Here is a 27,952-nt window from a genome sequence, read left to right on the forward strand (position 1 = left end):
ACCACATGATTATCTCAATAGATACAGAAAAGGCCTTTGATAAAATTTAACACCCCTTCATCCTAAAAACTCTCAATAAACTAGGTATTGATGGAATATATCTCAAAATAATAAGAGCTATTTATGACAAACCCACAGCCAATATCATACTGAATGGACAAAAGCTGAAGCATTCCCTCTGAAAAAAGGCACAAGACAAGGATGCCTTCTTTCACCACTCTTATTCAATACAGTATTGGAAGTTCTGGCCAGGGCAATTAGGAAAGAAAAAGAAATAAAGTGAATTCAAATAGGAAGAGAGGAAGTCAAATTGTCTCTGTTTGCAGATAATATGATTGTATATTTAGAAAACCCCATCGTCTCAGCCCAAAATCTGTTTAAGCTGATAAGCAACTTCAGCAAAGTCTCAGGATATGAAATCAATGTGCACAAATCACAAGCATTCCTGTACATCATTAATAGACAGCCAACTCATGAGTGAACTCCCATTCAACTTCAAAAAAGATAATTTATATATGAAAACACTCAGAATGTATGCATCTTATACCTAATATCTAATAAAATGTAAAGCATCTGAATGATCAAGTCACTTTAGTCCTGAAACAAATACTGTTATTTAAATGAAGCAATTTTAATTTTAAAAGATTAGCAGGACTATGTATAGATAAACATAAAATTGTTCTATTCCTTGCAAACATAATTATAGTAATTCCATTAAAACATATATACTATAATAATTATTTAATGAAGCAGAAAACTTTCAAAATCTATAAAACGATGAAAATGAAGTGAAAAGATATCTATAGTTAGTAAAGGTGAAGTATAAATCCAGAGTTTATGTATAAGAAGTAATATATATAATATGATATATATTTTTAATGGGGATTTAGTTTTTGTATAACCTTTTTTATTTGGAAGTTAACAGATTCTTACATGAAATTTATTCAAACATGTGATAATCAACATAGTAGGTCTAAAAGATTGTTCGATAAGCCCAAAAATCTAGGGGAGGATATCAGGTTGGTGAGAAATCAAGGAAACAGCATAAAAGAAATTATTACCAAAAATAAAAGAAGCAATACGAGAAACAGAAAACAAAATAAAGGGACAGAAGATGAAAGGAAGTTATGGTGTTGTAAGGAAATGCAAAATAAACTAAATTAGTTTATTTTTTAAAAGGAAGACAACGAAACAGCAAACAAATGAAAGCAGAAGTACCCCTAAGAAAATGAATACATAAGCACCAGTATTTTAATATCAGCATCACAGTCATAGACAAGCAAAGTTATCGACATTAAAAGCCAATCAATTGAAGACATCAATATAATTAGAAATTCTAGGCAAGAATACATCATTGCTATAGAATATAGCAAGAAGTATTTGGAAATAGAAAGTTAACTTTTCAGAAACATATATGAAGTTGCTACAAATATATACATCTTTATGTAAAAAAGTGCCACAATGCAAAACCACAACATAATGCCACTTCTCACTCACAATAAATAGTAAAAGCATGTTGAATTGTGCACGTTAAATGGGTAAATTACATAGTACATAAATTATATTCCAATAAAGCTGTTAAAAAAATACAGCAGAGAGTATCGAAGAATAAAAGACAAACTGGGAAAGCAAGCTCTGTAACGCAAAGATATAAACACTTATTATTTGTAATTTTATAAATAATGCCTATTAATCGGTGAAAAATTAAAATGGATGAAGGATAGAGTCATTTTACAAAGATATACAAATAGCCAGCTAATAAATAGTTGAAAAAATAATTTCACCACTAACCTAAGAAATGAAATTAGAATCATCAATCAGATTTACTTTTATGAAAATAATTGCTGCTAAGTTTGGCATGGCTTAAAACAGTAATAACATCAACACTTGTCATAATGCGGAACAAAACTCTCTGTCATAAATGTGTTACCAGTTATTTAAATTGGTAAACTATTAGAAATACATACATGTCAGTATGATACCATCAATTATGCAAACTAGAAAATGGCATTTATACTACAAAATCTTTATTTTTAATGTTTTACTAAGGTGTAAATTGCATGTAGTAAAATACACTAATTTAATGTTTACAACTCAGTAAGCACAAGTATCTGTAAGAGTGTAACAACCATATCAGATGAGAATAGTGTATTTCTGGAACCCAGAGAAGCCACCTGTATGTCAGATCACAGTAAACCATCCAAAGAGTAATATTTATTTTTATTTTTATAAACATTGATTATTCAATAGAATGTCTGTGAAATTCATCTATGCAGTGTGTATCAGTCTACTGTTCTTTTTTATTGCAATGTATTTTACATTTAATATAACACCATGTATTTACTCATTCTGTTGTTGAGAGGACTATAATTGTTCATAATTGTCTCTTTTGATCTTGTTTATTTGTGTTGCATGGGTTGTAATGTCTCTCCTTTCCTTTCTGATTTTATTTATTTGAGTCCTCTCTTTTTTTCTTGGTCTAGCTAAAGATTTGTCAATTTTGTTTATCTTTTCAAAAACTTGTTAGTGTTGATTTTTTTCTTATTACTTTTATAATCTCAATTTTATTTATTTCTACTCTGATCTTTATTTCCTTCCTTCCGCTAACTTTGGATTACTTTTTTTTTTCTAGTCCTTTGAGGTATAACATTTGCTTGTTTATTTGAGATCTTTCTTCTTTTTTGGTAAAGGTGTTCATTGCTATAATTTTTTCTTCTTGGAACTGCTTTTGCTATATCCTTTAAGTTTTGGTATGTTGTATTTTTATTTTCATTTGTCTCAAGATTTTTTTTAATCTTTCTTTTGATTTCTTTGATTCGTGGGTTGTTTAGGATTATGTGTTAATGTGTATAGGTTATTGCTAAGACTTCCAGTAAACATTAGACTACTAGTAGTTAGTTTTTGGCAAGTCAAAATTTCTATTCAAGTTTTCAAGTGTACTGGGGGGTTGGCACCCCTAATCCATATGTTGGTCAAGGATCAACTGTATTTATATTCTGTACCTATTAATATATTTTTAGTGATAGTTATTTTTAATATTTTTGTCTTTTAACTTTTATATTAGAATTAAAAGTGATTTCCCCAATGCTATTACGTAGTACAGTACGCTGTATTTTTCTATATATTTATCTTTACAACAACTTTTATACTTTGCCTCTGACTTTTAACAATTTGATTATGTGTCGGGCTGAGCATGATGGCTCATGCCTATAATACTAACAAATTGAAAGGCTGAGGCAGAAGGATTGCTTGAACACTGAAGTTTAGAACTAGCATGGGCAATATAGTAAGACTTGGTCACGATAAAAAAAATTTAAAAATAGTTTATCCAGGTGTGGTGGAGCATGTGTGTTTATAGTCCTAGCTACTTGGGAGGTTGAGGTGGGAGGATTACTTGAGCCTGGGAGTTTGAGGCTACAGTGAGATATGATCACATCAGCCTGCACTCCAGGAGTGGGTCCTAGAGTAAGAGTATGTATACATACCCACATACTGTATCTCAGTATGGATTTTTCTTTGCATTTATGTTATTCAAAATCTTTTGGGCTTCCAGGATCTAAATATTTCTTTCCCCAGGTTTGAGAAGTTTTCAGTCATTTTATTTATTATTTATTTATTTATTTATTTATTATCTTTTGCATTTTTAGTGAAGATGGGGTTTCACTGTATTGCCCAGGCTGGTCTCAAACTCCTGGGCTTAAATGATCCACCTGCCTCAACCTCCCAAAGTGCTGGGATTACAACATGAGCCACCACACCCAGCCAATCATTATACTTTAATCAACTTTCTGATTCTTTCTCTCTTTTCCTTCTGAGACTCATATAATGCCTATATTGGTCCACTCGATGATGTCTTATAGGACTGTTAACCTATCTGCACTCTTGTCTTTTTCATTTTTTTTTTAACTCCTCCTCTGACTGGATAATTTCAAATGACTTGTCTTCATCTTCTCTGTCCTTTCTTCTGCTTGCTCTAATCTGCTGTTGTACACCTCTATCAAAAATTTTAGTTCACTTATTACATTCTTCAACTCCTAGGTTTCTGTTTGGTTCATTTAAAAGTTTTGTATCTCTTTGTTAAAATTCTCTTTTAGTTCATGCATTGCTCTCTCGAGCTCATTGAACATTTTTATGACAATTATTTTCAATTCTCTGTCAGTAAATCACATAGCTCCATTTTATTAGGATTTGTTTTTGGAGTTTTATCTTGTTTTTTTGTCTGTTTGTTTGTTTCGATTTTGTGTTCCTGTTTCTTACATTTCCTTGGCTCTTTTTGTTGGTGTTCATGCAAATAGGAAAATAAAACAAACTTTTATTTCTCCCAGTCTTTATGTATTGGTCTTGTAGAATATAAGACCTTTACTAATCTAACAGGTCACAGTTTCCCTGAGCCTCTCAGACCTTTGTGCTAGTCCAAACTGGTGTGCTTGTTCTATGTGGACCCCAGTTATCTACATAACACCAGGTTTCCTCAGCACTCTGAGAGAGAGAGGACAGAAGTCAGTTTCCCAGGTAGCCCCCAGATGAGTTAGAACACTTTATATGCGGTTTAATCTTTTCCCTCCCAGGAAAAAGCTGGGAGCTTTTTTTTGTTTGTTTGTTTGTTCATGTTCTTGTTCTTGTTTTTGTTCGTTTGTTTTTGTCTGTTAGTTTCATGTTGAACTGAAGGGTGTAGGGAAAAGCTGTGGTGATTGTTCTCACACTTGTTCAAACCACCACTTTGTTCTCTGTAGCCCTCAGGGGACTAGCTTATTATCTGGCCCAACATCACTCCAACACAGACAATATGGAACCCTCTTGGATAGCACCCAGAAAAATCTGGATGCTAGATGTGTGGTTCGAAGCCTTCACTCCTCAGGGAAAGATTGGGAGCTGGAAGTTCCCTTTCAATCATATAGTACTGTACCAGGGGTGGGAATTATGGACAGAAAATGTCTCTGATTTTCTTACAAGTTTTACTGTGTGGTTGGTTTTGTACTAGCTTGGATGTAAGAGCCTCTGAAATAGTTTTGAGACTTTTCACAAAGAATATTAATCCATGTGTTGCAGTTGAATCAGTGTGTCTTTTGTGGAAGGAAAGTCCAGAGCTTTGTATTTCATGATCTTAGTGATGTTACTCCCTAAAACATGTCTTTACTTTGGCTGTATAAGTCTTCCTATTTTAAATGTCTTTTGCAAGACTGTTTTGTCTATTTTATAGTTGTTGCATCTCCAAAATTTTGCTTGAACATTGATTGATATTCAAGTGAATGTTTAGCATAATTAAATCAATTTAGGGAGAACAGAAACGTTAATACCAAGTCACCATATGAGCATTTATTGAAGTATTTTCTAATTTTTCTCAGCAATACGTTAAGAGTTTCCAGTGTGGAAATCTTTCCCAAATTTAATTTCATAAATCCTAGGTATTTTATGTGATTTGATGCAATTTTAAATAATAATATTTTATATAATTTGCAATTATACACAGATAAAATGTTTGTATATCAATTTTGTGTGCATTGACTTTACTGATTCACTTATTCTAAATTTTTATTTATTCTTCTAGAATTTTAAAGTAATAATGACATTCTGAAAATAATAGTTTCACTTCTTCCTTGTCAATTTTTTTTATACCTCTTAGTTCTTTTTTTTAAAATTTATTGCATAGGCTGTAGGCTAATACCTCTAGTAAAATGTTGATTAGAACAATAATAGTAGACATCTTTGATTTTTGCCCAAGGTATAAGAAAAACATTCAATAATTTCTCATTAAGTATGTTGTTAGTTACAGGCTTTCTTTGTAAATAGCTCAGATTATAAAAGCCTGTTTCTATTCTTAGCTAGCTAAAGTTTTTGTTTTGTTTTGTTTTTTTATTATTTTGTTTTTAAATAAATGAGTATCATAATTTATCAATGAACTTCATACCTCTATTAAGATGAAAATGATTTTTGATTGGCAAAATGTTAAACCAACCTTGCATTCTTGGAATAAAGCCCATTTTTAAAATTTTTTATTTTATTTTTATTTTTTATTTTTTTGAGACAGAGTTTCACTGTTGTTGCCCAGGCTGGAGTGCAATGGCATGATCTCAGCTCACTGCAACATCTGCCTCCTGGGTTCAAGCGATTCTCCTACCTCAGCCTCCTGAGTAGCTGGGAATACAGGCATGTGCCACCAAGCCTGGCTAATTTTGTATTTTTGGTAGAGGTGAGGTTTCTCCATGTTGGTCAGGCTGGTCTCGAACTCCCGACCTCAGGTGATCCACCAGCTTCAGCCTCCCAAAATGCCGGGATTACAGGCATGAACCACCCTGCCAGGCCTGTAAAGGTGTTTTTTTCTTTGTTTCTGTTTGTTTGTTTGTTTACCATGTGTGTTTATTGCTACCCGTATATGCTAATGAAAGATTTTCACCTGTAATCTTGCTGTCTTATGACTTTTGATGTCAGGGTTGTGCTAGCCCCATTAAACAGTTTAAAAAGTAGTCTCTCATTTTATTTTTTAGATAAATGTGTATAACATTGGTATTATTTATCCCTTTAACATTTGAAGAAACTCATCAGCAAAGCCATCTGGGGGTGGGTTATCTTTCCTTCTTTCCTTATTTGCTTCTTTCTTGCCTCCCTGTCTTCTGCCTTTCTCTCTCTTTTTTGGAAATTTTTGGAATACAGATTCACTTACATTAACAGTTATTAAATTACTCAGCTGTCATAATAATTTTTTGCAGTAGTCTTAATGCCTGCTACTCTATAATGACCACATTGAAGCAGCGTAAATTCTTTTCTAAATGAATGAAATGTTGTTAATGTATTTCTGTACATAAATATAAAATATTATAGAACATTTTTAATTGAGGCAGTTTTAAACTCTGGCTAGTGATTTAGTGATCATTCACTTTTGTCTTTGTATTCTTGTGTGTTTTATAATTTATTTTCTGAATAGAGTACATGTATCACAGTGAGAAAAGCAATGGGATTTATTCCTTTAAAAAAGTTCTGACAAAAAAAGATAAAGATATTTGTTACTGTTACTCAGTTAGAGTAATATTTTAGTTAAAATAATAGCAGAGACGATAAGCATGAGGATGAATTTTAATAGAAGTTGAAAAGATTTTCTTTGTTTCCTCTTTGTGACAATCAATGTGAGCCCCTTGGAAATAGAAACTGTGTGAATCCTAAACACTGTAGTATAGCAGCATACTATGATTGTTAACAATTCCTATGATATCTATTACTGTAATAATCTCAGTCATTATCTTGATTTCTCAATTCCTGTGTATAGATGACAAATTTGATGGAGAATTCATTTTTCTATTTTATATGTCTATGCATGCTTGGAGGCAGAATTTAATGAACAGATCAGTAAAGATTCTTTGGGTGAATAAACAGGATAAGAAAACAAAATCCATTTTATCTATCTCTAGGAATGGAGAGATTATCTTTGTTATTCTGAAGCACAGGTAGCTAACAGAAGCAGCTGTTTATCCCTTTAAAATACACATCTGTTTATCCCTTTAAAATATACAGATATATTCACCAATATTCTCATTCAGCGGGTCTAAGGAAGGGTCCTGGAATGCATGGTTCTCAAAACCTTCATATGTACTTCTTATCATATCTTATCAAGTATGGGAACTACTGTTATTCTATTTATTACTTTTGCTTTAAAATACCTACAAAGATTATAGAGGGGCAAATCTGCATATTTATTGTTGTCAGGATGGCGTTTCTCTAGCACTATTGACATTTTGGGATAGCTAATTTTTGTTGTAAGGGGCTTTCCTGTGCATTATACATTTTTAAGCAATATCCCTAGCCTCTACCCACTAAATTCCAGTTGCATACTCTACTCTAATTGTGAAAATAAAATGCTACCAGTTGAGAACACTGGGTTAAAACAATTGCCCTTTATATGAAATAAGGAAAGCAGCTCTACAATTTGTGTAAATGGCTAAATTATCATGTAAATAAGAAAGCAATAAAACTCAGGAGCAGAGCAATGAATATGTCAGAGCTGCATAGCTTTTTTAATTCAGCAGGTGTGTCCTTCATTTCAGATACTCAGTATCACAGCCAGCCTCCAACACCCTTCCATGTTCAAGGTCCAGATTCCTTCATACTGACCATTTTTATATTAACTTCTTTTTTGCCCCGAGACATCATGTCTTTTTTGTTTATATCTGTACATCCTTTTTAAAACATATTTGGCAAATGAATCCCATTTCTTATACGTGGTTCTTGATTTCTGATAACAAGATCCCTTCCTTGACCAATACTTGAACTAATCATCTTAATTTTACTCCCTCTAGTTTCTTGAGTGAAACACAGTATCTTATCCAGACCCCATGCTCCCTACATATCTAGCACAGGTAATCACAGCTGTTGACTTTGAAGATTCGTCCTAGTTCTATACACATTTTCCAGTCACTTTGCTACATGGACAGGAATCACAGGGTCCTCCCTCTCATAGGAGCTGAAAGAGTAATGTATCAGGCTTTGTTTAAGACTGATGCCAGGGAGCCCCTGGACTGGAGAAGGCCTCTATTATTTGGAAGTGTAGATTAGGTAAGTTCTTAGAACCTCATGTATAGTTCACAGTTCTTAATTAGGACCTGATATGATTTGGCTCTATTATCATCTTGAATTGTAATCCCCACGTGTTGAGAAAGAAACCTGGTGGGAGGTGACAGGATCATGGGGGCATTTCCCCCCATGCTGTTCTCATGATAGTGAGTGAGTTCTCATGAGATCTGATCAAGTGGCAGTTCCCCCTGCACTCTTTGTCACCTGCTGCCGTGTAACATGTGCCTTGCTTCCCCTTGGCCTTCCACCATGATTGTTAAATTTTCTGAGGCCTCCCCAGCCATGGGGAACTGTGAGTCGATTAAACCTCCTTTCTTTGTAAATTACGAAGTCTCGGATAGTATCTTTATAGCAGTGTGAGATCAGACTAGTACAAGACTTTAAAATTAAGTCTGAGTGAACAGGGAGATAATGTGCTGGTTACATGGTTAAGATGTTAATGAAGATCATACCTGCCTTGATTTGAAGTGAATAAAAGCCTTAGAATGGGGACACTTAGAACCACTTCCTTGTGGATTCTGCTGTATACTGTTCATACAAACCCAATGACCCAAAGCACAACTGAGTGAATGATAAGGAAGGTACAGAGGATGTACATCCATTTTATTGCTAGATGCACCTGTGCAGACACTAAATGGGTGACAGTAAAGGGAAAGATTTAATACTGTTTCCTTGCAAGGTTAATAATCAGCATGTTATGCAGAACACTCAGCCTTTCTGGGATTGAAAAAATGCTGAGTAGACCAGAAACAAAAAATGTAAGCGATCTTTGTTTCTAATAACTTTTTTCCCGCTTCCATGTGACTTTCTAATTTTCTCTCATTAAGTGCCGTGAAAAACAATCATTTCACTTCTGATAAGGTTTTAGTGCCTCAATAATTTCTATTTTCAACCACTGGAAAGACAGTCTCTAGAATCTCTGTTCTTGTATTTTGGAAATAATGGGGAAATTTATTGACTAAAGTTCCAACAGACTCTAAACTCTGGAAAAGGTAGAAAGATATATATGCACAAAGAAATGCTTCACAGATTATCAAGGAGATAAAAAACTAATAGACTCTTTCCATGGTAAGACCCAAAAAGAAGAGCTTTTCTCTAACAAGAAACAATACTCAATAATCTTTTTGTATGATAACAAGAATTCACAAAAATCTACTTTTGGCTGGTGCATAATGGGAAAAAAATAATAGCAAAAAATTGAGCTTTGTATGTGACCAGTTAGGTCAGTTTGTTAAGATGTGGCATTAAGTGAGATCAGATCACATCATTTCATTTTTAGAAATGACTTTTACAATTATCAACTTAAACCATTTCATTATAAAAATGAGAAAAATGAGCCTCATAAAGGTCAAGTAAGTTTTCCAAGAAAGGACTTTTGATTAGTGCTCTCCTACACATAAGTTCTATGTTATTTTCTCTATTTCATGCAGTTTCTACATGAGTTATGTCCTTTGCCCTATGCTGTTCTTTAGCACACAGATTTCTATTTTTTTGTATCAACTATATGCATGACATTATGTTTCATAAAATGGATTTATTATTTTAAACAGTGAATATTTCACAATTAGTATTCATAGTTCATCCTCATTTTATAGCTGAAGAAACTGAGTCTCAGGGGAGTCATGTGGATTCCTGAACATTACAAAGTTAGTAAGTGTCATGGTTAAAATTCAAATCCAATAGGTTCATATCAGCCAAGTCCATAGTCATTTTAGCAGACAGTGATGATTTTCCAGTTTTAGGTCTGCTAAAGAATAAAGAAAAAAGTGAAGAAATTTAAATCAGCAAATCTTACTTATTTCAGTAAATGTTAATTTCACTACTGTGTAATAGCTATATTTATTAAATTATATATGTAGGCAAAAACAAGCAAACTAAAAGAAAACAAAAACACAACTATATCACTTGGAAACAAGTTTTAGTATCATTTGGTCTTTTGTAATCTTTCAATAGGCTTATAAAAGTGAATGTATGTAGACTTCCACTTCAGTCCAGGAGGATTAACAGGTATTTGATTTGCCCTCATGTCTTAACTAGAAACCAGACAACTATATGAAACAATGGTTTTCAGTTATTGTACAGCAGGCAGTGCAGAACTGTGATCCCAGAGAGAAGGAAAATAAATGAGATAATTCCTATAATTGCAATAGTTTAGTTTCTAGAAGTAGTTTCCAGGTAACAACAGAAGAGAAACAAACTCAGAAATCTCTGTGAGTGGAGAAAAAAAAGGGGTTAGTGTTCGGGGATACTGAGGTGCTCATAATTTGTGGGACAGACCACTAGAGAAAAAGAAGCTTAACTAGGTATAAGAACAGACCTTGAAAGGTTGTAACTGATCCCCAGTAACTCCACTGCATACCAGAACAAAGAGGGCAATATTATTTTAAAACTACCATACAGAAACAAATAATGAAAAATACAAAATGTACAGCATACAATGAAAATCACCAGGCATGTAAAGAAGCAGAAAGATAAGACCAACAATAAAGATAAAATTTAAGAAATGTAAACAAATCTAGAAATCACCATTGCAGTTAGCAGAGGACATAATAGCAGTGACTATAAATATGTTCCAGAAGTTCAAAGAAGTAAGTGAAAATAGGAACATGGTGAAGAGAGAAATAGAATAGATAAAAAATAAAAAATTGAAGTTTTAGATATAATAATGCAATATCTTTTAAAAGTATATTTGTGATATTAAGAACAGATTAAATTATGTATTTCAAAAGAAAAAGTGGTAAACATGAAGTCATAGGAAAAAAGAAAACTATCCAACATAAAACATAAAGAGAATAGAACACCAAAAACTTGTGGGACAATTTCAAGTATAATTAGATCTACAGAATAAAGGGAGAGAGTCAGAAAAAAAATGTTTAAAGAAATAATTGCCAAATTTTTTTTCAAATTTAATAAAATTTATAAACCCGTGAATTCAAAAGCTCAACAAATTTGAAGCAGAAAAAAGAAGAAAAAGAAAACACTACTATGGCACATCCTGATTAAGTTGGTGAAAACCAGAGTTAAACAAAAGCCAAATCTACTCAGTCCAGAATTTTACATAACATGGCATATAGCTTGCAAACAAACACAGCATAGCTTGACTCCTAAATAAACATATGGCATTAGATGTCATTTAATGATCACCCTTTAAAAAAAATTGCTGTAACTTCAGTAAAGAGCATCTTTACTGAATACATACATGCTTAATATGAAGCAGATGTATGTATCAGTGTAACTATCACCCTTAAATTGAATATACATCATTCCAGAAGGTTCTTTAAAAATTTTTTTTTTATATTTACATAGTAGGTGTGTATATTTTGGGGGTACATCAGATGTTATGATACAGGCGTGCAGTGTGAAATAAGCACACCATGGAGAATGGGGTATCTAAACCCTCAAACATTTATCCTTTGAGGTACAAACAATGCAATTACATCTTTAAGCTATTTAAAAATATACAATTAAAGTATTATTGACTATAGTTACCCTATTGTTCTATCAAATAGTAGGTCCTATTCATTCTTTCTATTCTTTGTGCCCATTAACCATCTCCACCTTCCTCCCAACCCCTGGTAACCATCCTTCTACTCTCTATGTCCATGGGTTCCTTCATATCAAATCAATCAAAGCATGATTTGATTTTTAGATCCCATAAATGAGTGAAAACATGCAATGTTTGCCTTTCTGTGCCTATTTCACTTAACGCAATGACATCATTTCCATCCATGTTGTTGAAAATGACTAGATCTCTTTCTTTTTATGACTGAATACTGCTCCATTATGTTTATATACCACATTTTCTTTATCTATTCATCTGTTAATGGACACCTAGGTTGCTTTCAAATCTTAGCTATTTATTGTAAACAGTGCTGCAACAAACATAGGAGTACAGATTTCTCTTTGATATACTGGTTTCCTTTCTTTTGGGTCTATATCCAGCAGTGAGATTGCTAGATCATATGGTAGCTCATTTTTCAGTTATTTCAGGAACCTCCAATCTGTTTTCCATAGTGGTGATACTAATTTATATTCCCACCAACAGTGTACGAGGGTTCCCTTTTCTCCACATTCTCTCCAGCATTTTTATTGCTTGTCTTTTGGATAAAAGACATTTTAACTGGGGTGAGATTATATCTCATTGAAGTTTTGATTTGCATTTCTCTGATGATCATTGATGTTCAGCACCATTTCATATGCCTGTTTGTCATTTGCATGTCTTCTCTTCAGAAATGTCTATTCAAATCTTTTGTCCATTTTTTGATTGGATTATTAGATTTTTTTCCTATAGAGTTGTTTGAGCTTCTTATATCATCTGGTTATTAATCCCTTGTCAGATGGGTAGTTTGCAAATATTTTTTCCCATTCTGTGGGTTGTCTCTTTACTTTGTTGGCTGTGTTCTTTGCTATGCAGAAGCTTTTTATCTTGATGTGATCCCATGTGTCCAGGTTTGCTTTGGTTGTCTGTGCTTGTGGGGTGTTGTTCAAGAAGTCTTTGTCCAGACCAATGTCCTGGAGATTATCTCCAATGTTTTCTTGTAGTAGTTTCATAGTTTGAGATCTTAAGTGTTTAATCCATTTAGATTTGATTTTTTATATGATGAGAGATAGGGGTGTAGTTTCATTCATTTGCATATGACTATCCAGTTTTCCCAGCAGCATTTATTGAAGAGACTGTCTTTTTACTAGTGTATGTTCTTGGCACCTTTGTCAAAAATGAGTTTCCTGTAGGTGTGTTGATTTGTTTCTGGGTTCTCTCTTCTGTTCCGTTAGTCTATGTGTCTGTGTTTATGCCAGTACCATGCTGTTTTGGTTAATATATGTCTGTAGTATAATTTGAAGTCAGCTAATGTGATTCCTCCAGTTTTGTTCCTTTTGCTTAGGATAGCTCTGTCTATTCTGGGCCTTTTATGGTTCCATATATATTTTAGAATTTTTTTATTTCTTTGAAGATTGTCTTTGATATTTTGTGAGGGATTGCATAGAATCTGTAGGTTGCTTTGGGTAATATGGACATTTTAACAATATTGATTCTTCCAATTCATGAACATGAAATATGTTTCCATATTTTGGTGTCCTCAATTTCCTTCATCAGTGTTTCATAGTTTATAGAGATCTTTCATATCTTTGATTAAGTCAACTCCTAGGTGTTTAATTTTACCTGTGGCTATTGTAAATGGGATTACTTTTTAAATTTCTTTTTCACATTGTTCACTGTTGGCATATAGAAATGCTACTGATTTTTGTATGTTAATTTTGTGTCCTGTAACTTTATTAAATTTATCAGTTCCTGTAGTTTTCTTTTTGAGTCTTTAGGTTTCTCCAAATATAACATCATATCATCAGCAAACAGGAATAATTTGACTTCTTCCTTTCCAATTTAGATGCCCTTTATATCTTTCTCCTGTTTAACTGTTCTAGCTAGGACTTCCAGTACTATGTTGGATAACAGAAGGTTCTCTTATAATCCTTCTCAGAGATAATAATTCTGCTTTCAAAAATTAAAGATTAAATTTTGTCTAGTCTCAAACATCATATGAATTAAATCATATTATAATAACTTGTGTGTCTGTCTTCTTTCATTCAACATATTATCTGTGAGAATTATCTATGATTTTGCATTTTTCAGGAATACTTTTTGTTGATTTTATAAATGCACTAAAATTCATCCATTCTCTTTTTTGTAGATGTTTGAGTTGCTCCCAGTTTTATGCTACCATGAATGAGGTCAGTAGAAATATTTTTATACATACTTTTGGCTAATGTAGTCAATTATGTTTTTGTGATGTATACCTAAACATGGCATTGTTGGATCATAAGGTAGAAGTCTGCCTAGGCTTAATAGACATTGTCAAGAGTTACTCACAGTAATTGAAGTAATTTATATTTCTACCAACACTACATGAGAGTTTCGGTTTCTTCACTTTCTCACCAACAGTTGACATTGTCTGTCTTCTTAATTTTAGTTTTTGTTTTTCTCTTGGAGTAAGTTGATAAATCATTGAGATTTTACTTTGTGTTTTCTTGATGCATAATCATGTTGAGCATATTTTATATGCTTATTGGCCATTTAGTTATCTACCTTTTGCTTGTTCAAGTTTCCCGTTTTTAAAGTGTATCTTTGGTCATTTAATTATGAATTTGTAGGATTCATTTATAACTTGGATATGTATTCTTTGTTAGATATATTTTTTTATGTATCTTCTTCCAGTTTTTTTTTGTACTTACCAATTTCAACGAACAAAAGATCTTGACTTCAAAGAAGTCCAATTTATCAATATTTTGGTTTTGGAGTGAGCGTATTTCTGCTCTGTTTAACAAATATTTGTTACCCAAGTTCTCGGAATTATTTTCCTATATATTCTTGAAGATTTATTGTTTTACCTTCCATAAACCTGTAGATCTATTTTCCATTTCAGATTAATTTTTACATATGGCATAAGGAATGAGTAAAAAATTATTTGATTTTCTATAAGGTTATCTAATTGTTCCAGCACTATTTACTTAAAAGATTATTTTTACAATATTCAGCTGATGTTACCCCTATTTTATAAATCGTGTGAATATATATTTATACAGTAGTCCCCCCTTATCTGCAGGATATCTGTGAAGGATTTTTAATTTTTTCCTAATATATAGAAATAAAATTGAATTCTGGATATTTACTTCTAATCTAATGACTATAGTAATTTGACTCAGGGATAGACTGTTTGGATTTAGATCAATTGACATTTGCTGAACTTCTCAAATCCACAAAGTCATGTCTTTGATCAAATTAGATATTATTTAGTCAATATTTTTAAAATGTGGTTTCTGCCCTATTCTCTCTGTTATCCCATTATTAAACTCCAATTATAAGTAGGTTAGATATTTTGGCTGTATGGTATTATTTTTCTCATATTTTAAATATTTTTCTTACTTTTCTTTACACTTTTTTTCTGTGATATAGTGTGCTTGCGGAGACTTTGCATTATCATGTTCCTGTAAAGATTGTTGAGTTTCTATTTTGGTTTGTAGGGTTTTGACTTCTTTTATTTTAAAATTGAAATATGAGGGTTTCATCTTGATTCTATTGGTGCTTTGTTAGAGGCTATTGAGGCTATGTTAGACTGGTTCTGTTTTAGTTTTGCCTTTACATCTAAGGCACAATCATTTAGAGGTCACAACTGAATACCTATTGTCTTTTGTATTGCATGTAAATTCTACTGGACCTGGATTCCAACATATACCATGTCTTGTGCAACCTCTCTCCTTTGCTAGGTCTTCTAGCTGTCTGTTTTATGTGTGTGAAGCTTAGGAGTCAATCAAGGTTGGGAGAGAATTTTTTACACAGGTTTTTAGAGAATTTTTCTCTGCTACTCTCTCCTGCATATCAAGTTCCAGCCGCATTGGCAAGCCAGAACTATGAAAAATGTATTTAAAAATGCAGTTAAAGAGAAATTCAATGTGAATATTAATCTCCTCTTGTGTGCTTCGTTTGTATTAATTACTGGTGCTTTCTGATGGTAACAAAAGTTTGGTTTGGTCCAGCTTTCGTAATTGCCCGGGATGGAGGAGTCAGTCTGATAGAGCTACTTTTTCATGGCCCATATTAGTTTTTCAAAGGATACAAAACATACTGCAAATAATTGCAAACAACACACTCATGCTAAGCTAATTGACATTTGTCTAACTTGTAGAAACAGTAAGAGGTTTCAGTATTTATTGCAAACACTTTATATCAAATACCTCAGTGATTGCTGAATCTCAAGACTAAAACCACCAATAAAAGTAAACATTTTGTATTTCAGAATTAAGACCCAAACCTATATGCTCATACTCACCTTAAGTAATCAATATTAATTAATTTTTTCATTCCTTGTTAAATTAATATTTGTTGATAAACTACCAGTTGCCAAGTAATCTTCAAAAGTGTGTGAAACAACTAGAAAAGAGAGATCAAATTGATAAACTGCATCATAGTTAAGTTTAATTCTACTGTGCGAGATGTCTTATCATTATAGATGTCAAAAATAAATGTATCCTTATGTTTTAGAGCAAGAATTAACCCTCAAAAAAGTAAATAGGTGAAAGATTAAGTAATAAGAAACTGCAGAATACTCTAGCAAATAGGAAATTTTTTAAATATTATAATGTCATACATTGTTAGAAATGTAACAATATATACACACAGATGAGAAGCTAAATCTTTATTTCAAGAAAATAGTAGGCTGGGCGTGGTGGCTCCTGCCTGTAATCCCAGCACTTTGGGAGGCCCAGGCGGGCAGATCAAGGGATCAGGAGTTCGAGACCAGCCTGAACAACTTGGTGAAATCTCGTCTCTACTAAAAATACAAAAATTAGCTGGTTGTGATGTCACATGGCTGTAATCCCAGTTACCCAGGAGGCTGAGGCAGGAGAATTGCTTGAACCTGGGAAGTGGAGGTTGCAGAGAGCGGAGGTCATACCACTGCACTCCAGCCTGGGTGACAACAAAACATAATATGAGTACAGTTGTTCTCAAGGAAAATCAGGCAATATACATATCCACATTTTAATAATATTTATAGCCTTTGAAATGATAATTTCATTTTCAAGAATTATCTTAAAAACTATCTGATGTGTACAAATATACATACAAAATCATGTTCATCTGACCATTATTTATAATGATAAAAATAAAAAGCCACCTAATAAATATTTTCAAGGGACTAGCTATGTGATAAGACTATTTGTATGTATTCTCAAAATACAGCTAAGATTATGAGAACATTCTGGACATAGAATGTAAAGTAAAATAAGGTATCAAAAAATATTTTCACTATTGTTGTCATTCCTATATTTATATTTTAACAAAAAAATTTGTTAAAAAGTGTGTTTGATTACCCCCACCCCCACCTTATATTAGGAATGTTCACTATATGATGATGTAATAAGTAATTTTTATTATGTAATAAGTAATGTAATAAGTAATGATGTAATTTTTATGATTTTTTTTTCATTTTTTTTTTACTTCAATAGGTTTTTGGGGAACAGGTGGCTTTTGGTTACATGAATAAGTTCTTTAGTGTACACCGTACCCAATGTGTAGTCTTCTATCCTTTCCCACCACTCGCGCTTTTCCCCTGGGTCCCCAAAGTCCAATATATCATTCTTATGCCTTTGAGTCCTCATAGCTTAGCTTCCACATATGAATGAAAGCATATGATGCTTGTTTTTCATTTCTGAATTACTTCACTTAGAATAGTAGTCTCCAGTTTCATCCAGATTGCTGTAAATGACATTATTTCACTCCTTTTATGACTGAATAGTATTCCATGATATTTATATATGTGTGTGTATGTGTATATGCACCACATTTTCTTCATCCACTCGTTGATTGATGGACATTTGAACTGGTTTCATACTTTTGCAATTCCAAATTATGCTGTTATAAGCATGTGTGTGCAAGTATCTTTTTTGTGTAATGACTTCTTTTCATCTGGGTAGATATCTAGTAGTGGGATTACTGGATGAAATGGTAGATCTACTTTTAGTAAGAATCTCCACACTCTTTTCCACAGTGGTCATACTAGTTTACATTCCCTCCAACAGTGTAAAATTGTTCCCTTTTCACCTCATCCACACCAGCATCTATTTTTTTTTAAATTTGTTGATTATGGCCTTTTTTGTAGAAGCGAGGTGGTATCACACTGTGATTTGGGTTTGCATTTCCCTGATAATTAGTGATGCTGAGCATTTTTCTATGTGCTTCTTAGCCATTTGTATATCTTCTTTTGAGAATTGTCTATTCATGATGGGATTTTTTTTTCTTACTGGTTTGTTTGATTTCCTTGTAGATTTTGGATATTAGTCCTTTGTTGGATGTATAAATTGTGAAGATTTTCTCCTACTCTGTGGGTTGTCTGTTAACTCTGCTGATTATTTTTTTTTTTTTTTTACTATGTAGAAGCTTTTTTGTTTAATTCAGTCCCATCTATTTATGTTTGCGTTTGTTCCATTTGCTTTTGAGTTCTTGGTCATGAAGCCTTTACCAAAGCCAATGTACACAAGGGTTTTTCCAATGTTATCTTCTAGAATCTTTATGGCTTCAGGTCTTAGATTTATGTCTTTGATCCATTTTGAGTTGAGTTTTGTATAAGGTGAGAAATGAGGATCCAACTTTATTCTTCTACATGTGGCTTGCCAATTATCCCAGCACCATTTGTTGAACACAGTGTTTTTTCCCAACTTTATGTTTTTGTATACTTTGTTGAAGATCAGTTGGCTGTAAGTATTTGGGTTTATTTCTGAGTTCTCTATTCTGTTCTATTTGTCTATGTGCTTATTTTTATACCAGTACCATACTGTTTTGGTGACTACGGCCTTATAGTATAGTTTCATGTCAGGTAATGTGATGCCTCCGGATTTTTTTTTTTTTTTTTTTTTTTGCTTAATCTTGCTTTGGCTATGTGGGCTCTTTTTTGGTTCCGTATGAATTATAGGATTGTTTTTTCTAATTCTGTGATGAATGATGGTGGCATGTTGATGGGAATTGCATTGAATTTACAGATTGCTTTTGGCGGTGTGGTCATTTTCACAATATTGATTGTACTCATCCATGAACATGGGGTGTGTGTTTCTTTTGTTTGTATTGCATATGATTTCTTTCAGCAGTGTTTTCTAGTTTGTGCAAGTAGAGTTCTTGCACATCCTTGGTTAGGTATATTCCTAAGTATTCTTTTTTTTTTTTTTTTTTGCCGCCATTGTTAAAGGGGTTGAGTTCTTGATTTGAGTCTCAGCTTGGTCACTGTAGGTGTATAGCAGAGCTACTGATTTGTGGACATTAATTTTGTATCCTAAAACTTCAATGAATTCATTTACCAGTTTTTTTAATAGTTACATTTTATTGTTATCTCTGCTAAATTTATATTTTTGTATATTTTTAAAGCAGCAACATATTTAGTTAAGAAGTTCAAAAGTATAAATCAGTCATGGAGGTCTAAATGGATTTTTAGTTGTGGAAATACATATTTGTTTGGTTACCAAAGAGATACTTTATTGAATTCTGCATTTTAAAGGTAGTGACAAGATTCTGCCTACCTTCCAAAATGTTAAAGTAAGGGCTCAGGTTTTAAGAAACCTTATTATTCATTCTACAGCTTCCACTCACAAAGGTATTATCTACTATCTTTCTATCTATGCTTCACCTATTGATTGGTTCATAAATTTATATTGATGAAAATAGAAATGGTTAAAACTAAATCTCCTTTGACAATTACGTGTTGGAAGACGATTAAAGACTTCAACCCATGATTGCGTATGCTTTATTATACATGAGTTAAACACACAGCAAACAACCTGGCATGTGACAGACACTTCAACTGTTTGTGAAATAAGTGGATGCACTAAACTTACTAAGGTATTTTCTAAGAATTTTCATGTGACAACATATTTGGGCAGCAGTTATGTCACTCAGAATCTTTTTAGGTTTTCCTTCCAAGGTCACCATTTCTATAGCTTCTGACCAGAAAGCCCCACTTCCTTGTTGCTATAGAACGTTGCCTTGCACTCTGGTTTTTTTTAGATAATTCTTATTTTTCAGAAGACATTAATTATTGCCCAATTTTTAAATTCTAACGTCAGGCTTTAAGTAGTTTAGGTACTATCACTGACATCAGAACCTCAGGTTACCTGAAAATACAACTTTGTTTCTTGCTGACAATGTAGATCTTTCAAAATACAGTGTTATCAACTGAAAGCTAAAGAGAACATTATGACTCTTGATAATACTTGACAGAGAAGGTTCTGCATCTTAATGTGTCATTTTTTCAATGAACACTTTGGTGTGCTGCAGTTAATATGATGTTATATGTAAACATATATATATATATATATATAATATATTCATACAGAGAATACAGTAAGGTTAAATATGACAAGGTAATTTTATTTTATGTGCTTTGTGCCCTTTATTTCACTTACATGCTTGTTAAGAGAAGGATCATAGAAACTGAAACCCCAGAATCAGTTATTGCATTTAGGATTTCAAAAACTGAAAATGAAATATCGAGTTCCCACCACCTAATAAGAGCATTCCATAAATGGAAGGCAAATAATCCCTTTCAATTGCCTAATTTAAGAGAGGTTCTTTGGGGAGAAGACTATTGCAAATAGAATGCATTGTTGAAAAACAAGCATTTTATTTGCTAGATCTATTTGCTTAAATAGAACAAGGCTTTCATAGCACTGGAAAGTGTGAAAAGCTTATATAGACATTAGTAGTATCCTAATTTTATTTTAAATTGAGAAAGTGTTTAGAATATGCAATTTTAGACATATACAATGTCTTTATAGGTCATCAATTCAAAACTTCATTTTAATTGATTAGGAAATGATGCCTGGAACAATGAAGCTCATCTCTGGCAGCATAGCTAACCAGTGACTACGACAGTACTAAAGCTAAAATCTACATTGATCCTACCACGGCACAGAAATCTACATTTTTTAACCCAGTGCTTCTACTGCCACATTAAACTCCTGCATTGTGAAAGAAAGAAATATTTGGTTGAATGAAGCACTTTATGATAAAAATGAAGAGATCGAAGGAAGATTGATACAGTATTGCAAGATAGTGGCAGAACTTGGAATCAGAAACAGCAGGGTGATACTCCTGTACAACATTATTTTCTCATAGCCTGACACTTAAAAATGCCATTTTAACTACAGCACACCAAATGTCCATTAAAAAAATTACAAGTCAATTATACATATGCAAGGTTTACTCTAAAACTAGTAACAGCCAACATTTTTGAAAGCCTACTATGTAAGAAATGGATGATACATGCAATAAATGTGTTCAAGGAAAAACTACAAATTAAATTTAGTAGAGTGTATTTGAGCAAAGAAATGGTTTATGAACGAGGCACTACCCTGAACCAGTATTTAGAAAGTCCCACCCAGCAATGTGCACAGGCAGTATTTATCCACAGGGGGAAGAGAAAAGTAACATAAATAGCCTGATTGGTTATAGCCTGATGTTTGCTTTATTTGGACCCGTCTGAGCAATTTGCAGTCTGTGATTGGCTGAAAGCTTGGGTGTTATGATTGGCCAAGACCCAGTTACTTGTTACAAGAATATACTTCAGTTAGGTGAGGTAGTAGTTTTATTTTTCTGGATTTGTTTTTCTAGTAGAATTATCCTTTCATTTTGTATGTATGTATTTATTTTTTTGAAGATGGCATTTAATAAAATTTAAGTAATGCCTAAGTACTTGAGCTCTGCTAGTTTACTAATACATTTTTTTAATTATACTTTAAGTTCAGGGGTACATGTGCAGAACGTGCAGTTTTGTTACATAGGTATACACGAGCCACGGTGGTTTGCTGCATCCTCAACCCATCACCTACATTAGGTATTTCTCCTAATGTTATCCCTCCCCTAGCCCCCCACCCCCTGACAGGCCCCGGTGTGTGATGTTCCCCTCCCTATGTCCATGTGTTCTCATTGTTCAACTCCCACTTATGAATGAGAACATGCAGTGTTTGGTTTTCTGTTCTTGTGGTAGTTTGCTGAGAATGATGGTTTCGAGCTTCATCCATGTCCCTGCAAAGGACATGAACTCATCCTTTTTATGGCTGTATAGTATTCCATGGTGTATGTGTGCCACATTTTCTTTATCCAGTCTATTATTGATGGACATTTGGGTTGATTCCAAGTCTTTGCTGTTGTGAATAGTGCCACAGTAAACATACGTGTGCACGTGTCTTTATAGTAGAATGATTTCTAATCCTTTAGGTATAAACCCAGTAATGGGATTGCTGTGACAAGTGGTATTTCTAGTTCTAGATCCTAGAGGAATCACCATACTGTCTTCCACAATAGTTGAACTAATTTATACACCCACCAATAGTGTAAAATCATCTCTATTTCTCCACATCGTCTCCAGCATCTGTTGTTTCCTGACTTTTTAATGATCGCCATTCTAACTGGCGTGAGATGGTATCTCATTGTGGTTTTGATTTGCATTTCTGTAATGACCAGTGATGATGATGAGCATTTTTTCATATTTCTGTTGGCTGCATAAATGTCTTCTTTTGAGAAGTGTCTCTCTGTTCACATCGTTTGCCCACTCTTTGATAGGGTTGTTTGTTTTTTCTTGTAAATTTGTTTAAGTTCTTTGTAGATTCTGGATATTAGCCCTTTGTCAGATGGATAGATTGCAAAAATTTTCTCCCATTCTGTAGGTTGCCTGTTCACTCTGATAATAATTTCTTTTGCTGTGCAGAAGCTCTTTAGTTTAATTAATTTAGTTTAATTGTCGATTTTGGCTTTTGTTGCAATTGCTTTTGGTGTTTTAGTCATGAAGTCTTTGCCCATGCCTATGTCCTGAATATGTAGCCGTGAGGAAATATACTTATAATTACCATCTCTAGCTTAAGTAAAGCTAAAGGAGAAAATATGATTATAAGTATTTGTAAGTATTTTGGTATGATGCTAGTTGTTTTTTAATGTCTTCTCTGCCTTGCTATAGCTAACCAAAAAAGCTAAATCTTGTCATTTAAATAGGTGGCCTTAGTTATATAGCATGGCATTTAGCTTAATAATTTCAATTTCCTTCATTCATTCTACTAAATTGCTCCAACTGTAATATTACTACACTGTACTTTACATGAGGAGCAATATTATAACATTCAAAACAAGTATTTACTCTGTTTTATCATTCATGGGTTTTTCAAAAAAGAACACAACTTATTAACAAGTAGTCAAACGTAACATGCAAATGCTTTTTTTCATCATGATTTTTAAGTATGTTCTGGCTCCCAATATGACAATTTTGCCTACTGAAATTTTCATTCCAGCCTAAGGTATTTGGTAGAAAGATGCTTAAAACTTACTTCTGAGTGACATTAGCTCAATTGCCCAGTTTTCAGGAGACAACCAAAGCTAACCTTTATTATCATGTTTTACCGTTTATAAAATGCTTCATGTGTGGTCCTATTTGATTCCAGGATATTTTTTTTTTTTTTTTTTTTTTTTTTTTTGGAGACAGAGTCTCGTTCTGTCAACAAGGTTGGAGTGCAGTGGCGCGATCTCGGCTCACTGCAAGCTCCACCTCCCGGGTTCACGCCATTCTCCTGCCTCAGCCTCCCGAGTAGCTGGGACTACAGGCACCTGCCACCACGCCCGGCTAATTTTTTTGTATATTTTTAGCAGAGACAGGGTTTCGCCGTGTTAGCCAGGATGGTCTCGATCTCCTGACCTCGTGATCCACCCGCCTCGGACTCCCAAAGTGCTGGGATTACAGGTGTGAGCCACTGCACCCATCCTGATTCCAGGATCTTAAATCCCATTTCACAGAAAAGAGGTAGTGACAAAAATTTATCTGTGCATACAATTAATTAGTGAGAGGACAGGGACTTGAATCTGTGTTTTCAAAACTCAGTCTCCTGTTTTTGTATTAGTCAATCCACTTTACCCTGCAGTCTTATAGCCTATGCCCTTGTCATAAAACTCCTTTGCCTGACTACGTTTACTGTGTATGTATGTAAAGAAGCTGGTATCAAATCCTCCCATTACGAGCATGGTAAAAATCCCAGCACTTTCAAATGTTCAGTGTTCATAAATATTCATTAATTGGAAACTACTACCAAAACATGCTGGATTTTATTAGGCTCTGAAGTATAAAGAGGAGAGAGAATTCAGATGCATGAGGAAAATTGCCTTTCTGAAAATGCTACAAGTAACTGTAATTCCTTAGACAGTAACAGTTTCCAAGTTTATCTACGTGGAACTCTACAATCCCAGAATGAACATGTTCCTATAAAATGAAGTGTCCCAAAAGCAAAGAAAAAGAGGAAAATGATTCTGGCACTGGTGGGTTGGTTATAACCCTAAAGAGGTGCAATTGACCTAGAGAAAACTTTGATATGGAAAATAGCTCAGATTTATCCCAATGCCTCTCACAATTAGCTCTTTTACTAAATGGGCCTATTTATCTCAATATTTCCAGGATAATTGTGGCTCAGTGATAAATAGTAAGGCACCATCTGCGCATAAAATCTTTTTATGTTCAGATTCTCTTATTATTGTATCTTGATGCTAACGCTATTCTTAAGGCCATGTATGCACTGGTAAAGAAGTAGGTGCATATTTCTTGTTGACTTTTGGTTAAATTTACAACACTAAAAGTATATTTCCTAATTTTACCTCTTGTGGGAAATTCATCTTCCGGGAAAATTAACAAAAAGTAAGGATCTGTGGTCTGCTACAAGTAGCAGCTCCAGTTTACTTGTACTGGGGTTGTATACGTAATTTAGACAGTATAGATAGTTAAATGATTTAGGCGGCAGAATACTAAAGATGTAACTTATAGGTAACTTGTTTGTAAAATTGTGTAGTACTTTCAAGTAATTTTGAATTGCGTGACACTGACAGTCAGGGAAAAGAAAATGCATGAATGTGATAAACCGTTTTCATGTTACTTAGGACCAAATGGGGAATTTAACCGTTGTGATATTCCACCAAAATAACTCAGCGCATTGATAACCATAGTGTATTTTATTTCTTATTATGAAGGAGGAACAGTATTTCATGCTAAATTTTGTTAATACTGAGCTCAAATGTGTTATCAGTCTAATTCATATCCTTCTACGGGGCAATGACTTTCAACACACGGCTGAGGGTACATACATTGTCATAAATCTTGTATATCTTTGTTGAAGTATCTGAATTTCCATTTCGCAAAAAAGTACAGATGTGCAGATGCATTGATCAACTTATTAAAGATTTTTTTGTTGTTGTTTTATGTCTGTATTGACTTTTCTCTCATGCTTAAAGGTTACTATTCTATACGTTTATAGAATGGGAGGCCATACTTCACTATTTATTATCTCCTGTTCCTCATTTTTTTGTGTGGGTATTTGCTAAATGGAAACAGCTTGGGCATTACCTTCATAAACTTTCTTTTCATGTGCCATTAGGCTTCAGCATCATTCATGCGTTAATTCATTCATTTATTTTAAAAGAAATCTCCTAAGTATATTCTGTACTATGTATGTTGATAAGCAGATACCCTTCTCTGTAAAAAATTCTTAAGACCTTGCGCTATAAATATAACTTCTGTTTTACAAAACAGAAGGGAGGACCAGAAAACTTAAGTAATTTGCCCAGAGACACATTTCCCGTGAATGAGAAAGAATCAACTAGAAAGTTAATCTTCCAAAATTAAGACTAGGTTTCTTTTAATCATTTCCAGTTGCTTCAAATGAATGCTACAACTGTATTCAGACATTTCTTTATGATGGGAGAATTAAAAGTGAATGCTTAAGGTCTTAGAATACAGAAAATAGGTAGAAAAATATTCTTCGAATTTTAGTGGGCAGCAGTAACTACTACAGACCTAGCTAGAGCACAAATTCCAGAGAAATGGCATCAGTGAAATGGCATCAGTAAAATGGCAAAGAGGTGGCTCCAAGCCCTTGTGCCCTTATAGAAAAATAGATATAAAATATATGTATATACACATATATATATGTATACACACACACACACACACACACACACACACAAAGGCAGAAATGTCAGTATCAACGTCGTCAGAACTTTGGAAAATATTCAAAGGTTTACAAAAACCTTGCCTTATTTAATAAAGAAAATGCCAACTTGAAAACAGTAGGAAAGCTTTCCCGTATTCAAACATTCCCTTGCCTCACTGTTTCCCTAGAATGTTAGCAATCTGGAAGCAATGATAGCCCATGTTTCCAGTGTGGAATTCTGGTCCAGGTTCTGGACCAAGAAGAGCAGATCTTATTTGTTCTTGTCTGTTCTAACATGTCTGGAGCCACCTAAAGCATTGACGCAAGTGCTCACCTTTGTTTTGCCTGTATCAGAACTCAGGCCAGAAAAGTGGTGTGCTTAGGTAGAAAATGCTGCAAGGTGAAATAACCTGAAAATGACTGAGACAAAAGATTATGGTTGAGAAATACACTAGATTAAAGAAAAAGAAAGCGTTGGAGGAAAAGCTGGGAAGATTTTTTGAGAAATTAGGGCATTCCAAAGCCCCAGTGTATACAGGAGAAATTAGAAAGCTATGTATACCAAACAACAGAACCCCATAATATGTAACACAAAAGAGCCAGCATTATAGGGAGAAATTGAACAGGCAGATCTATAATTATATTTGGAGATCTCAATATACCACTTCCAATAATTAATAATCCTTCTATGGGCCAATAGTTAATAAACTATCTAGATAAAAGAGCAATAAGGAAATAAAGGACTTTACCAACACTATAAACAATGTAGATCTAGTGGACATATATGGAATACTCTCCCCAATGACAGCAGAATACACTTTCTTGTCAAGTGGATCTGAAACATTCTCCAGAATAGATGATACACAAGTTAGGCCACAGAGAAGTCTCACTAAATTTAAAAAGATTAAAATCATACCGAGTATCTTCTGTAATAACAATGGGATAAAGCTAGACATAAATAACAGAAATAAAAGTGAAACATTTACAAATATGTAGAAATTAACTCTCTTAAACAACCAGTGGGTTGAAGAAGAAATCAAAGAAAATTAGAAAATACATAAAGACAAATAAAAATTAAAACATAACATACCAAATCTTATGGGATACAGTGAAAGCAGTGCTCAGAGGGAAAATGGTAGCTGTAAACAGTTATATTAAAAAAGAAAGATCTCAAATCTATAATATTATACTTTGAGGAACAAGAAAGAGATGAGCAAACTAAACTGAACATTAGCAGAAATAAGGGAATAATAGGGATTAGAGGAGAGTTAAGAAAAATGGAAAATGGAAAAACAGTATTGTGGACAGGGCAAGATGGTGCAACAGAAGCCTACACCATTGATCTTCCCAGCAGTAACACAACATTTTAACAACTATCTGCACGTAGAAAAGCACTGTCACAAGTACCAAAAATCAGGTGAGAATTATAGTACCTGATTTTAGTTTTATATCTCTGAAAAAGGCATAGAAGACAGTTGGAGAGACAGTCTTGTACAGCCGAAGCCACCCCTTCCCCGTCCCCTGGCAGCAGCTGTGTGGCATGGAAAAAGAACCTATTCTTTTGTGGGAGAGACGGTACAGTGGCTGGGGGACTTTACATTGAACTCAGTACTGCCCTGTCACAGTGGAAAGCAAAGTCCAACACCCATGCCCAGAAGGAGCATTTGGGCCAGACCTGGCCAGAGGGGAATCAATCACCCATCCCAGCAGTCAGGGCTCGAGTTTCTTGGGAAGTCTTGCTACCATGGGCCAAAGTGCTCTATGATCCTACATAAACTTGAAAGGCAGCCTAGGCCACAAAGACTGCAACTCCTAGAAAATCCTAGTGCTGGGCTGTGCTCCGACCGGGTGAACTAGGATGGCATGTGACCTAGAGAGACAACAGCTTAGGTGG

General features: G+C 33.8%; 1 long non-coding RNA gene across 1 annotated transcript in view; it reads left to right on the forward strand.

Moving 5' to 3' along the window:
* The window catches only part of LOC115838217, a 1,373,476-nt gene that overhangs the window by 816,450 nt on the left and 529,074 nt on the right, over positions 1-27,952 (forward strand). The window contains exon 7 of the long non-coding RNA XR_004033234.1: positions 14,250-14,289. This is a non-coding gene — a long non-coding RNA (uncharacterized LOC115838217). The remainder of the gene's footprint in view (positions 1-14,249; positions 14,290-27,952) is intronic.

This window comes from Nomascus leucogenys, chromosome 14 (genome assembly GCF_006542625.1).
Source record: "Nomascus leucogenys isolate Asia chromosome 14, Asia_NLE_v1, whole genome shotgun sequence".
Taxonomy (NCBI): domain Eukaryota; kingdom Metazoa; phylum Chordata; class Mammalia; order Primates; family Hylobatidae; genus Nomascus; species Nomascus leucogenys.